Genomic DNA, 12,864 nt, shown 5'->3' with positions numbered 1-12,864 from the left:
CATACCAACACAATGAGACCAAAAGTACATTAGCATGCTGACCCTGGACTCTGCAACTGCCTTGTCGTACAGGATCCAGTCTTCGCTATGTTTAAGAACAATCTTTAAAGCTCCTAGGTGTCAGGAGGTTTATTTGATTCCACTGATCCACCTCTCTATATTGGGCACTCATTGTTAGAACCCATGGGCACGAAACATCAGTGCCACCCACAGTGTTCAGCTGTGAAGTAATGCATGGCATGGGGAGGTTGGTGGCTTAATTTCATTGGACTAGTAATCCAGAGACCCAGGGTAATGATTTGGGGACCCGGGTTCGAAACCTGTCACGGCAGGTGATGGAATTTAAATTCAATAAAATACCTGGAATTAAAACCCAAATGATGACCATGAAACCATTGTCGGTTGTCGTAAAAACCCACCTGGTGGAGGACTGCACAGGGGCTGGTTTAGCTCACTGGGCTAAATCGCTGGCTTTTAAAGCAGACCAAGCAGGCCAGCAGCACGGTTCGATTCCCGTACCAGCCTCCCCGGACAGGCGCCGGAATGTGGCGACTAGGGACTTTTCACAGTAACTTCATTGAAGCCTACTCGTGACAATAAGCGATTTTCATTTCATTTCAAACGTGAGTGGTGCCAGAGGGGCCCGGCCAACCACACCCACATGTTTTGGGCTTGCCCCAAGCTTGCTGGGTTCTGGACAGCCTTCCCCGAGGCAATGCCCAAGGTTGTGGGGGTGAGGGTGGAGCCATGCCCAATAGTGGCAATCTTTGGGGTATTGGAGCAGCCAGAGTTACACATGGGGAAGGGGGCCGACGCCCTCGCTTTCGCTTCCCTAATCGCACGCCGGAGAATCCTGCTCGGCTGGCGATCGGCAGCACCACCCAAAGCTGCAGACTGGCTCGCTGCCCTATCGGAATTTCTCTACCTGGAGAAGATTAAGTTCACCATCCGAGGGTCAGTGGAAGGCTTCCTGGATACTTGGGGGCAGTTTGTCGGTCTGTTCCAAAACCTGTTCGAGGCCAGCAAGAGGAGTAACCTAATAAGAATTTTTTAAAAACACCAAGATAGATGAGGTATCAAAGGACTGCGCAACCCGGAAGCGGAAGGAATGTGGGGAATCCGCGAGAGATGGGGGTGTGGGGGCGGCAACCACCCCCCCCTTTTTTGTTTTCATTCTGTCCGGAAAATAAAAGAAAAGCACAACCGAAGCCGGGGGTGGGGGCGGGAAGGGGGGGTTGGGGACACCGGGGAAGGGGGAGGAACCATAGGCCAACCCAGAGGGCAACGAAATGCACATAGGGTCAGTTAAACCAAGGACATACTAAACCTCTCTGTATAATAAAGGAAATTAGTGCGGGTGAGAAAAATGGGATGTATATATATACACAACTGTTTATAAATATGGGAAATGCCAATAAAAAGATTTTTTAAAAAAAATTAAAAACCCCATCTGGTTCACTAATGTCCTTCAGGGAAGGAAATCTGCTGTCCTTACCTGGTCTGGCCTACATTGGGTAGGGTGCTCTTTCCAAGAGCCGGTGCATACTCGATGGGCCGAATGGCCTCCTTCTGCACTGTAAAATCTATGAATCTATGAATCAATGACCTCCCTTCCAACACAAACACGAGGTCAGAAGTGGGGATGTTTGCGGATGACTGCACAATGTTCAGCACCATTCACAACTCCTCAGATAATGAAGCAGTCCCATGTCCAAATGCAGCAAGACCTGGACAATATCCAGATTGGGCTGACAAGTGACAAGTTACATTTGCGCCACACAAGTGCCAGGCAATGACCACCTCCTTCTGGAGAGGATCTACCCACCGCCCCATGACATTCAATTAGATTACCATCCCTGAAACTCTCACAATCAACATCCTGGGAGTTACCGATGATTAGAAACTGAACTGGACTAGCCACATTAATACTGTGGCTACCAAGGCAGGTCAAAGGTTAGGAATCCTACGGCGAGTAACTCAACTCCTGATGCCACCCCCCCCACCCCCACTTCACTTGCCTGGATGAGTGCGGCTCCAACAACACTCAAGAAGCTCAACACCATCCTGGACAAAGCAGCCCCGCTTGATTGTTCCCCCTTCCACAAACATTCAAACCCTCCACCACCAATGAACAGTGGCAGCCGTGTGTACCATCTACAAGATGCACTGCAGTAACTCAACAAGATTCACTAGACAGCATCTTCAAAACTACCATCTAGAAGGACAAGAGCAATCTCTCCTCATAGCTAATACCCTCCATACCAGGCAACATCCTGGGAAACCTTTTCTGTACTCTCTCCAAAGCCTCCACATCCTTCTGGTAGTGTGGTGACCAGAATTGGGCACAGTATTCCAAATGTGACCTAATCAACGTTCTTTATAATTGCACAGTAAGAAGTCTTACAACACCAGGTTAAAGTCCAACAGGTTTGTTTCAAACACGAGCTTTCGGAGCACGGCTCCTTCTTCACCTGAAGAAGGAGCCGTGCTCCGAAAGCTCGTGTTTGAAACAAACCTGTTGGACTTTAACCTGGTGTTGTAAGACTTCTTACTGTGCTCACCCCAGTCCAACGCCGGCATCTCCACATCATGGCTTTATAATTGCAACATAATATTCGAGCTTTTATACTCAATACCCCGTCCGATGAAGGCAAGCATGCCATATGCTTTCTTCACCACCATTTCCACCAGTGCTGCCACTTTTAAGGAACTATGGACCTGCAATATTCATCCCTCTGCAATGATCAATTAAGAATGGACCAGATAGCATAAGCAAAGGACCAGGCATTCTTAAACACAAAGAAAAAGGGAGATTGGTCAATTTGTTCAGTTATAATGAATGACTTACCATCAAAATCACAGGAATGCGCGGTTTGATCATAGATCATAGAACAGTACAGCACAGAACAGGCCCTTCGGCCCTCGATGTTGCGCCGAGCAACGATCACCCCACTCAAACCCACGCAACCCGTATCCCAACAATCCCCCCATTAACCTTACACTACGGGCAATTTAGAACGGCCAATCCACCTAACCCGCACATCTTTGGACTGTGGGAGGAAACCGGAGCACCCGGAGGAAACCCACGCACACACAGGGAGGACGTGCAGACTCCACACAGACAGTGACCCGGCCGGGAATCGAACCTGGGACCCTGGAGCTGTGAAGCATTGATGCTAACCACCATGCTACCGTGCTGCCCAACGTGGGGCTGCTGAGAGGCCGGTGAACCTGGCACCACGTCGCAGTCCGGATCTGGCATGCACTGGGCGGGATCCAGATTAACATATTTGAATAAGCTCATTTGAATACCCGTGCAACGCATTCTCCCGGCGCCTGGGAACTAACCAACGAAGACTAGACCGGGCACCATTTAGTACTGGTCCACACGAACATGGACCAGGCAAAACTACTCCGGGGGGGGGGGGTCCCCAGGCCTCGTGAGGACTCCCCCCCCCCCCCTCCCCCACGGGTGGTCAGGGACAGGGTAACCCCCCCCCCCACCTCCTCCTCCCAACTTTGAGTCCCCGCGCTCACCTTCTGGCAGTGCCAGCCTGACACCACTAGTCTGCCACTGCCAGGCCTGCAGGGACAATGCCAGGGTGGCGCTGCCAAAGATCAGGGCCCGAAGGGGGCTATGCCCATGAAAGGGGCAGGGGGATAAGGGTGAGTCTGAAGAGTGGGGGTTGACGGGCAGGTATGAAAGGGCCTCAAAGTTTGGAGGGGGATTAAGGGTAGCGCTCCTGAAAGGGGGGGGTAAAAGGGGAGGGGGTAGACCTGCACTGGGTGGAGCCCCCAGCGATCCCATAGTGCTGTGTCCTCACTTGGGCAGGGGAAGGGGTGAGGGGGGTAATGCCCATGCGTGAGGGGGGCGACATTGTTTCAGCTGATGACTCACTTTACCATCGGAAAATCCAAACATATTGTTAATCCGACTTTGGAGTTTGAGAACCAACAGCAACGTTTCAAGGAATAATATTTTGGGCTCGAGTATTTGCGTAATTTGAAGTGTGCTCTGCAGAAGAAGTGACTTTGGACGCCTGGTTCTCAAAGTTCCCCAGTATTGGGAATTCTCCTCATTTCATGTCCAAATCTGTTGCAGACTCACTGACAGAGACCAATTGCTATGTCAACAACTCCATTAGCATTGTACCATGTGACTAGCAGTACGATAGAAGGTGAACTAGGCTGTCTTTGGTTTTTAACTGTCAGTAGCTTTGATGTTCTGATTAAATTTGGACTTTACAATGAGGTTCTATTAGCCTTGGTATCTGAAAGTAAGGTAGGTATGTTACTGATGAGGGTGGGTACCTCCCAAACATTGAGAGGCAGTTGATTATGACAATTTGTAACCCAGAATGTAGATTTCTCAGTTATTCAGAGGTTATGGCTCAAGACCCGGAAGATAGTCAGATAGTTCAAGAGTTGGAGAAGCATTGCATTTGAAAGGATGTTACTGGAATACCGTCACCTCCAAGTTCCCCGCCATGACAAATACCATTCTGACTTGGACATCTCTGTGCTGTTCCTCCGTTTTCATTGTGTTAGAATCCTGGAATTCCCCAACACCACAGCAGGAGCATCATCATCACAATAACTGCTGTCATTCCAGGGGAAAGCTCACCACCACCTCGTCAAGGGAAACCAACCTAGGGTAATAAACCCTCGTCAATCATTCCTACATCCCAAGAACAGTCAACAAACGCTCAGAAAATAAGATGCGAGGTATGAAAGGCAGCTGGATAATGGGAACTGCACTATGCAAGCCACTCTGGGAAATATCTGGGAAAAATTCACAAGGAGGACTTTTCTTATGGGGGAAATATCCATGACCGGGGAAATATCCATGACCTACTTCCCACTGTTTTGTGCTTAATGGCAAAACTTACTCATGTGCCCAGGCCCAAGACACTTGAGATAAAGGTGCTACTGTTGGAATATTGGGGATGGGGAATACAGAATGGGTTGGGATTGTGGAGATCGTCATTATGCACAGAAATACAGAAAGCACCATTTCTGTCCCTCATCACGCTAAATATACTTGGCTGGCAGTTGTTAGTAAATTCTGCTTCCTCGGGTGACAATCGTCTCTCGATGCAAAGTCTATTGGGTCTTCAATCAGTTCGAAATCATAGTTAAAGTGTCCAAGTTTTATTTATCATGTGTGCCGCATGTTGCTGGTCTTCAGTAATTGGGGGGCTTTATAGGGTTGCCAACTCTGCTGGACAAATTCCAGGAGATGCTGTCACATGACCATGGACTGCTCCTCCCCAAGACTCCAGCCATTGGTTGCTCAACATGCCACTCATCAGAGCTCCGCCTTCCCCAGGCCATTCAATGGGTCGCAGTGTGAATGTTTGGTCACTCGAGTGTAAAATATCAGACTGTTTAGCACAGGGCTAAATCGCTGGCTTTGAAAGCAGACCAGGGCAGGCCAGCAGCACGGTACAATTCCCGTACCAGCCTCCCCGAACAGGCGCCGGAATGTGGCGACTAGGGACTTTTCACAGTAACTTCATTTGAAGCCTACTTGTGACAAGAAGCGATTTTCATTTAATTTCCGTTGGCAAAGAGCTTCACAGTGCTTATCCTTACGCTGTCCGCCTTTCTCAGTGCAATTGTTTTTCACTGAGCCGAGCAGACCAGGAATGTTAGCTCCAAGTGAACAATTTAACCCAGAAAATTATAATTAGCATTGACTAATGAGAGGATATGGTGATGTTACAAAGTGTGGCCTTTCTGGATACAGTGTTTGAGATCTCGACCAAGCTTTCACACTTCAGTGATAACCTGCTTCCTTTTCTCCCCAAAAGGTATGTTTCGTCCAAATATATGTGCACTTTGATGAGAGGGAACTCTGCACGCTGTGCCCCTGCATATGAAGAATCACTCAGCTATTTAAACGAGTTCCAGATATAACCTCGCCATCTAGATTGGCAGCTCTTCAGTTGAGAATGTCTTTGTGTGCCTGCACACACCTTGAGAGAGCTTTGCACCCACAATGCACAGAAGTCAAATTTGAGTCGGTTTCTGCCAAATGTAGAAAGGAGAAAGATCAAGATCGTTTTAAATAAAAAAAACACAATCAAGCCCAAAGCTATAAACATCTGCCACAGCTCTTATTAGATTGTTTGATCCAAGGGAGCAGCTTCCGACCACGACACACGAATTGTGGTTTATCAGCCATGAGCCCAGTGTTATACAAGTCCCCAAGATGAACGTTCCTCTTTCAACTTTGTTTATAGAAGTGGTAAATAGTTGCAAACAAAACCATGTTCCAACGTGCTTCATCGATGACTGGGAGATAAGGGCCAAGTGTTTGGCACCGGCCAAGTGTTTGGCACCAGCCCAAGTTCTGGCAGTCTGTCAACATGGATTAAGCCACTGTGATAATCAAATGGCCTTACATGCCTGGTACAGTAACATTAAAGTTGCAGTGCCTCTTTTGCAACAGTCCACAGCAAACGGCAGCTTTGCAAAACTTAAGATGGGGGGAAAAAAATCATGCCGACCTTCTGATGGCCTTGGACCAAACCAAATAATCAATAACTAACTCTACCTGTAAGTATTACAGGAAAGAAAGAACTCTACCAAAGTAACTAAATAGTGAGGCATAATAGTTATTATCAATGGCAAACTTTTAATCGCTTTCAGCAGCTCGGAAACTGTACGCTGAAGACTGCTTATCGCATAAAGATGCAAGTAATAATGAAAATAGCTGGCAACTGTCCTTCCTTACATCTGTAAACAATTTGTGGCCAACTTCTAAAAGAGAGCACAGACTGGATGAATTGAAAGTGCTGTTGGATGCTAAATGATGCTGGGTCGGATTGTGGGGCTTCATTTATTAGCCTGAACACTGAGCAGATGGGAAAGAGCTGGAGTGTGAAACGGACAGCGAGCTGCCAGAGCGGGAACCAAAACATTCTGCTGCATTTGGCTGTCCGGCTCCCTGTCACACTGAACGTGGCCATGGGTGTCTGCGTTCAGGAGCTGTGCAACGCCGGCCATATAACTCAGTGGAAACCAACATAAAATAAACACACGTGGGACGAGATCAACTGTTTTCTTCGGGCCGCCCAGTCCACTGGGAGCAATAGCCTCAGGCAGTGTATTCAATGTACTGCTGCCAAAACAAGAGGGATTCAATAGCTGTCTGCAAATGCAGTTTCGCCCAAAGTCAGGTCACTTTTTAAAAAGGAACAGTCTTGGTAATCCAAATCCAATTGTCAGGCGCAGAGTTAGCTGCAGCTCTTTGCTTTCTCAGGGAAATCTTGTTTGTTATTCATAGGGCATTTTCACTGTCTCGCCAAGTTCTCATTCCTCAACTAAAGCCAAGAGTCTATGGGAGAAGGAAGCATTCCTAGAGCACCTTCTCCACCCTCAGGGCACCAAATTACTTCAAAGGCAATGAATACTAATTAAAGTATCAGGACTGTCACAGTCCAGGAAACATAGCAGCCAATGAAGATTGCATGGGCATCCCTGGAACATACCTAAAACTGAGGTGTCGACCTGGTGAAGTTACATCACAGGACGACTTAGGTATCATATAGTAAATGCAGCAAGTCATACACTGAACGCAGCAATTCCACAACCTCAGCTCCAAAGCCCTGGCACATCTAGTCATGAAGAGGGGCGGACAATAAAACAAGTCATCGGAGGAGGGGGCTCCACAAATATCCCTGTCCTCAATAACGGGGGTCCAGCATATCAGTGCAAACATTGGGGTTAAGCATCACCACCTGATGGTTGTGGTGTCTGGAAGCCAATCATCTCAGCTCCAGGATATCACTGTAGGAGTTCCTTAGGCCAACCCATCTTTAGCTGCTTCATTAATGACAATCCCTTCATCATAATGACTGGAGTGCGGATGATTGCTGATGATTACACAATATTCTGCAGCATCCATGACTCTACAGATAATGAAGCAGTCCGTGTTCAAATGTAGCAAGGCCTGGGCAATGTCCAGTAGCGAGCTGGCAAGGGGCAAGTAATATTAGTGCCACACAAATGCCAGGCAATGACCATCTCCAACAAGAGGAGGACTTAGCCATCACCCCTTGACATTCATGAAAATGAAATGAAAATTGCTTATTGTCACAAGTAGGCTTCAATGAAGTTACTGTGAAAAGCCCCTAGTCGCCACATTCTGACGCCTGTCCGGGGAGGCTGGTACGGGAATCGAACCGTGCTGCTGGCCTGCTTGGTCTGCTTTAAAAGCCAACGATTAGCCCAGTGAGCTAAACCAGCCCCTCAGTAGCCTTACCATCACTGAATCCCCCATACACCAGCTCCTCAGTACCCTTACCATCACTGAATCCCCCATAAACCAGCCCCTCAGTAGCCTTACCATCACTGAATCCCCCATAAACCAGCCCCTCAGTAGCATTACCATCACTGAATCCCCCATACACCAGCTCCTCAGTACCCTTACCATCACTGAATCCCCCATAAACCAGCCCCTCAGTAGCCTTACCATCACTGAATCCCCCATAAACCAGCCCCTCAGTAGCCTTACCATCACTGAATCCCCCATAAACCAGCCCCTCAGTAGCATTACCATCACTGAATCCCCCATACACCAGCCCCTCAGTACCCTTACCATCACTGAATCCCCCATAAACCAGCCCCTCAGTAGCCTTACCATCACTGAATCCCCCATAAACCAGCCCCTCAGTACCCTTACCATCACTGAATCCCCATAAACCAGCCCCTCAGTAGCCTTACCATCACTGAATCCCCCATAAACCAGCCCCTCAGTAGCCTTACCATCACTGAATCCCCCATTAACAACATTCTGGGGTTTGCAAATGTAAATGTTGCCACAGTTCCAAAAGACCATAGACTGTCCAACCCTTTGAGAGAGAGCTGACTGGTGGTTATTTCACCTGAGAGTCATCGCACTTCAAGTGAGGGGCAAGGTTGAGAAGGAGAAGCCTTCATGAATAACCTAGCCATATTAATACTGTAGCTGCAAGAATAGGTCAGAAGCTAGAAATCATGTGGCAAGTAACTCACCTCCCGACTCCCCAAAGCCTGTCCACCATCTACAAGGCACAAGTCAGGGGTGTAATGGAATACTCTCCACTTGCCTGGATGAGCACAGCTCCAACAACACTCAAGAAGCTCAACACTGTCCAGGACAAAGAAGCCCACTTGATTGGCACCCCTTCCACAAGCATTCATTCCCACCACCACTGAGGCACAGTGGCAGCCGTGTGCACCATCTACAAGGTGTACCGCAGAAACTCACCAAGGTTCCACAGGCAGCACCTTCCAAAACCATGGCTGCAACCAATGAGAAAAGCAAGAGCAGCAGATACCCGAGAACACCTCCACCTGTGGTGAGAAGGGCTGGTCAAATGCTGAGAATTCTGCAGCGAATAACTCACCTCCTCAAAGCCTGTCTACCATCTACAAGGCACAAGTCAGGAGTGTAATGGATGAGTGCAGCTCCAACAACACTCAAGAAGCTCGACATCATCCAGGAACAAAGCAGCCCTCTTGTTTGGCACCCCATCCACCACCTTAAACATTCACTCCCTCCATCACTGAAAAACAGGGGCAAGTTTAGCACAGTGGGCTAAACAGCTGACTTGTAATGCAGAACAAGTCCAGCAGCGTGGGTTCAATTCCCGTACTGGCCTCCCCGAACAGGCGCCAGAATGTGGCGACTAGGGGCTGTTCACAGTAACTTCATTGAAGCTTACTTGTGACAAGCGATTATTATTATTACTACAGTGGCAGCTGTGTACACCATCTACAAGATGCACTGTAGAAACTGACCGAGCTTCCTTATACATCACCTTCTAAACCCACGACCACTACCATCTAGAAGGACAAGGACAGCAGACACCTGGGAACCCCACCACCTGATGGTTCCTCTCCAAGTCACTCACCACCCTGACTTGGAAATATATTGGTTGTTCCTTCACTGTCACTGGGTCAAACTCCTGGAACTCCCTAACAGCACTGTGGTTGTACCTATACCACATGGATTGCAGCATTTCGAGACGACAGCTCCCCACTACCTTCTCAGGGGAAAATAGGGATAGACAACAAGTGCTAGCCTGGCCAGTGATAGACACATCCTGTAAATGAATTTTTAAAAATCTTCAGCCAGAAATGCTGAGTGGATGATCTATCTCGGTCTCCTCCGGAGGTCTCCAGCATCACAGATGTCTGTCTTCGGCCAATACAATTCACTCTACGTGATGTTAAGAAATGGCTGAAGGCACTGGACACTGTAAAGGCTATGGGCCCTGACGATATCCTGGCAATAGTGCTGAAGACCTGTGTTCCAGAACTTGCCACACCCCTAGCCAAGCTGTTCCAGTACAGCTACAACACTGGCACCTACCCAGCAATGTGGAAACCTGGCCAGGTGTGTCCTGTACACAAGAAACAGGACAAATCCATCCCGGCCAATTCCCGCCCTATCAGTCTACTCTCAATCATCAGCAAAGTGATGGAAGGAGTCATCTACAATGCTATCAAGTGGCACTTACTCAGCAATAATCTGCTCACGGACGCTCAGTTTGGGTTCCGCCCAGGGTCACTCAGCTCCTGACCTCATTGCAGCCTTGGTTCAAACATGGACAAAAGAGCTGAATGCCAGAGATGAGATGAGAGTGACTGCCCTTGACATCAAGGCAGATGAGATTGTTCTCTCTGGAGTTCCGAAGAATGAAGGGGGATCTCATAGAGACATAAAATTCTACCAGGACTAGACAGGGTAGATGCAGGGAAGATGTTCCCAATGGTGGGGTGTCCAGAACCAGGGGCCACAATCTGAGGATTCAGGGTAAACCATTTTAGACAGAGATAAGGAGACATTTCTTCACACAAAGAGTGGTGAGCCTGTGGAATTCATTACCACAGGAAGTAGTTGATGATAAAACATTGACTATATTGAAGAGGCGGCTGGATATAGCACTTGGGGAGAATGGGATCAAAGGCTATGGGGAGAAAGCAGGTTAGGCTATTGAGTTGGATGATCAGCCATGATCATGATGAATGGCGGAGCAGGCTCGAAGGGCCAAAAGGCCTCCTGCTCCTATCTTCTATGTATCTATGTAAGGCAGCATTTGACCGAGTATGGCATCCAGGAGCTCTAGCTAAACTGGAGTCAATGGGAATCAGGGGGGAAACTCTCCGCTGGTTGGAGTCATACCCGGCAGAGAGGAAGGTGTTTGTGGTGGTTGGAGTTCAATCATCTCAACTCCAGGATATCACTGCAGGAGTGTCCTCAGGGTAGCGTCCAAGGCTCAACCATCTTTAGCTGCTTCATCATGACCTCCTTTCCATCAGAAGGTCAGAAGTGTGGATGTTCGCAGATGACTAGACAATATATAGCACCATTCGTGACTCCTCAGATAATGAAGCAGTCCATGTCCAAATGCAGCAAGACCTGGACAGTATCCAGGCTTGGGCCTGACATTCGCGCCTCACAAGTGCCAAGTAATGACCATCTCCATTGAGAGTGAATACAATCATTTGCTCTTGAAATTCAATGGCTGTAACATCACTGAATCCCCCACTATCAACATCCTCGAGGTTAGCATTGACCAGAAACTTAACTGCACCGACCATACAAATATTGTGGCTGCCAGAGCAGGTCAGAGGCTAGGAACTGAGTGGCGAGTAACACACCTCCTGACCCCCCCCCCCCCCAAAGCCTGTCCACCATCTACAAGGCATAAGTCAGGAGTGTGATGGAATGCTCTCCACTTGCCAGGATGAGTGCAGCTCCAACAACACCCAAGAAACTCGCACCATCCAGGACAAAGCAGCCCGCTTGATTGCTCCCCTTTTCCACAAACATTCACACTCTCCACTACCGATGCACAGTGGCAGCAACATGTACCACTGACATGAGTCACTGCCCCTGCCCACTGAGGCTCAATCGACTGCACCTTTCAAACCTATGACCTCTACACTCTTGAAAGAAAAGGGTAGTAGGTACATGGGAACCCCACCACCTCGAGGTACCCCCCCCAAGTCACTCACCACCCTGACTTGGAAATATATTGGTCATTCCTTCACTGTCACTGAAGCCCCCTTCCCAGAAAAGAATACAAAGGACACAGCAAGATCCCTCGGCAATGAGATAAAGACCAACTAGTGTGATTGTGTGATTTGGGTTTACCATTCCCATACTGTCCTTCCCACTGTCCACACACACACTTTGAACAATGACCGATGTATATTACTCAGGAATGGAGATACAAGCTCAATTCCCTTTCCAGTCTTGAGAGGAGAGGCTTTGAACCATCTCACCTTCTGCTCCAGTGCAAAACAATGCACAACGCTGGCAAATAGGCCTCTCTTAGCGTGTGTGGTTCCCACTTTGCTGGTCCCAGACGAGAAGGCTGGAAACTTTTCTATTGCACAAGTTCCACACAATCAGCGTTATCCCTTTAGATGATTGAGGAGGGGCACAGCATCGGGGAGGGATGGTATCAGGTCGGGAGGGGTGCGGGGCGGGGGCGGGGAGGATGAGCACCCGTGGGTGTGAAGAGAGCGTCAGGTTGACGGGGTGGGGGGGGAGGGGTTAAAGAGCATGAGGGGGTGGGGTAGCGTTCCTTCAATTACATTGTCAATACGGAACTCTGGGACAGAGTGACAGGAGAGTGGTGGGAGTGTGACACTGATGGGTGTTATTGATTTCCCAATCCCAGATTAATCTGCTCCAAACTTTGTGCTGCTACACCTCACGGTCTGGGTGAGGAACTGTGAAGTGTTTCTTTTTCCACAGATGTGAAACACTTCTGAGTGTGACTGAATCTGAAGTTTGTGCTCCTAGCCCTCTGGGATGGCAGTCTAAACAATCTATCAGTTGTGCTCAGGGGCTTGCCTCAC

The 12,864-nt window shown here is 48.6% G+C and overlaps 1 protein-coding gene across 13 annotated transcripts in view; it reads right to left on the bottom strand.

The window, feature by feature from the left end:
* bnc2 (basonuclin 2) overlaps nucleotides 1–12,864 on the bottom strand; it is a 604,271-nt gene that overhangs the window by 125,503 nt on the left and 465,904 nt on the right. The window lies entirely within an intron of this gene.

This window comes from Scyliorhinus canicula, chromosome 8 (assembly GCF_902713615.1).
Source record: "Scyliorhinus canicula chromosome 8, sScyCan1.1, whole genome shotgun sequence".
Classification (NCBI taxonomy): domain Eukaryota; kingdom Metazoa; phylum Chordata; class Chondrichthyes; order Carcharhiniformes; family Scyliorhinidae; genus Scyliorhinus; species Scyliorhinus canicula.
This window is presented reverse-complemented; position numbering and strand designations above follow the sequence as displayed.